The sequence below is a fragment of the Octodon degus genome, unplaced genomic scaffold (genome assembly GCF_000260255.1).
Source record: "Octodon degus isolate 3935 unplaced genomic scaffold, OctDeg1.0 scaffold00057, whole genome shotgun sequence".
Classification (NCBI taxonomy): domain Eukaryota; kingdom Metazoa; phylum Chordata; class Mammalia; order Rodentia; family Octodontidae; genus Octodon; species Octodon degus.
In genome coordinates, this window is record NW_004524633.1 from 5,884,624 (window position 1) to 5,887,063 (window position 2,440).

The 2,440-nt window shown below is 48.6% G+C and overlaps 1 pseudogene; it reads left to right on the forward strand.

Annotated features, from left to right (window-relative positions):
- Window positions 1-642: 642 nt before the first annotated feature.
- On the forward strand, window positions 643-2,429 carry LOC101564601 (annotated as a pseudogene).
- The last annotated feature ends 11 nt before the right edge of the window (window positions 2,430-2,440 follow it).

The following is a 2,440-nucleotide window of genomic DNA, read 5'->3' on the forward strand; positions in this document are numbered from 1 at the left end:
GAGGGTCTTTAGCTGCACTGTCCCGGCTGCCTCCATGCCTTGAATTGACATCATTTTCCTTTCCTGTCATTCTGACTTTGGGGAGGAGCTAGAGGTCGCGATGGTGCCAGCTCTGGTGAATAGGGTGGGCAAGGACACAGTGCCAGATCTTAGAGCTGCCTTTCTGTAGGATGGCGCTCGGCAGTGCAGTCACCACGTTTCTAATCACAGCTCTTAAAGACCCTCAAGAGAAAGGACGCCAGAGCTGCTGCAGGAGGTGGCAAGGACGTGAGGTGGGTGTGTGCGGAGCAAGAGAAGGATCTGAGGGGATCCACGGCAATGCACCACTTACTGTGATAAATTTATAAATTATTTTGGAGATAGGATCTCACTGCACAGTCCAGGCTGGCCTCAAACTTGCGGTGATCCTCCTGCCTCAGCCTCCTGAATGCTGGGATTACATGTATGCACTAACACTCCCAGCTAAAGTTTGGAACATTTTAAACATACACTGGAGCTGGGGATAAAACTCAGTGGCACAGCACCTGCCTGGCAAGCACAAGGTCCTGAGTTCGATTTCCCCATGAAAAAAAAAAAAAAAAAAAAAGGATGTGTAGTAGGAGTGGCGGGAGCCTGCCTCTTCTGGCTGAAGATCACCATGCAATGGGAAGAAGCCCTAGTAATTCCCTTATTGACAGAACCATCAAGACAAGAAAAGAAACTGAAGCTAGGAAAGTGGTTTTAGCCTGGGGCCTCCTAAATGTGTCTACGGCTGGAATGATACATGCGGAAATGACTGGAAAATTGATTCGTTCGTATTATAACGCGTCGTGCTGGCCCCTCTGGGGTACAGAACTTGCTCTTGCCTCTCTCTTCAGCCCTAATGCCTTGGTTGATTTTTGGAGATACTTCAAATATACTGTGGCACCAGCAAGTCTCATTGTTAGTCCTGGACAAGACACGTCTAGGATTGAGAACAGCTGGTGGTGTACAGACTACCCCCCACATGACCTAACAGCCACCCGGATCCCTCCCCCTGCCCCTCCTCCTCCCCTTTCCCCTCCCATTCAGGGGCACAGTGTGTTGAGTTACAGCCCATCCCGCTCACCAAGTGCCAGTCCCAAGTTCACCACCAGCTGTATAACTGGATACAGCCCGCAACTGCAAAGCATGTCCTCAGGCAGTGGTAGTTCAGACAGCCCTGGAGTGACCTCCTCACCTTATAGTCAGAGGTTATAACAAGTTGGCAGGCCTTAGCTCCTCTCCTCCTCCTCCATACCCTGCCACGGCTGGCCTAGGGGCCAGCAGCGGCTTGAGGTCCCGCTACCGTTCTTCACCCAGCGTCTACAACTCACCTACTGATAAGGAGGGCTACGTGACTGACCTGCGTACTCTGGACACTTTTCTCAGAAGTGAAGAAGAGAAACAGCGCCGAGTTAATCTGGGAAGCCCAGATTCTACCTCTCCTTCCAACAGCCCTACGTTTTAGAACTACAATCATTCTGTGGGAGATTACGCACAGACTTTAAAGAAGTTCCAGTATCAGCTTGCCTGTAGGTCTCAGGCCCGCCCCTTCGGCTAACAAGGATGAAGCTGATCTCAGCTCTAAGCAAGCTGCAGAAGAGGTTTGGGCACGAGTGACAATGAATAGACAACTTCTTGATCATATGGATTCATGGACAGCTAAGTTCAGAAATTGGATCAATGAGACAATACTAGTGCCACTTGTGCAGGAGATTGAGTCTGTCAGCACCCAGATGAGACGAATGGGTTGTCCAGAGCTACAGACGGGAGAACCTAGTGTTACCAGCTTGGCACAGGCTGCCCTGGTCAAAGCCCCTCTCATTCCAACTCTGAATGCAATCGTGCAGTATCTAGACCTCACACCGAATGAAAAGTACTTGTTTGAAAGGATCCAAGAACTTTCTCAGGGTGGCTGCGTGAGCTCATTTTGATGGAACAGAGGTGGAGACTTCACAGGACGAAGATGAGATACTGACCTGCCCACTGATTCTGCAATTGTCATGCACCTATTTTGTACCTACCTCGATTCCAGGTTTCCTCCACACCCTAAGTACCCTGATGGAAAATCATTTACGTCTCAGCATTTTGTTCAGACACCAAATAAGCCAGATGTTAGAAATGAGAATGTCTTCTGCATTTATCAGAGTGCCATCAACCCCCCACACTATGAGCTCATCGACCAGCGACCAGACCAGCGACATGTGTAAAATCTTCCAAAGGGCAGAAATGATACGTTTCATACATTGTTAACATTTCTCTACATCATAAAGATGAAAGAGCCAGGAATGCTTGGGAGAGTTAATCTTGGTCTGTCTGGTGTGAATATTCCATGGATTTTTGGGCTAGTCGTAGATCATTTAATTCCCAACATTTGGACTTTTATGGAAGTAGAAGTTGAATCTAAGCATCTCTTAGCCACTGCTTGAAATAAGCCACA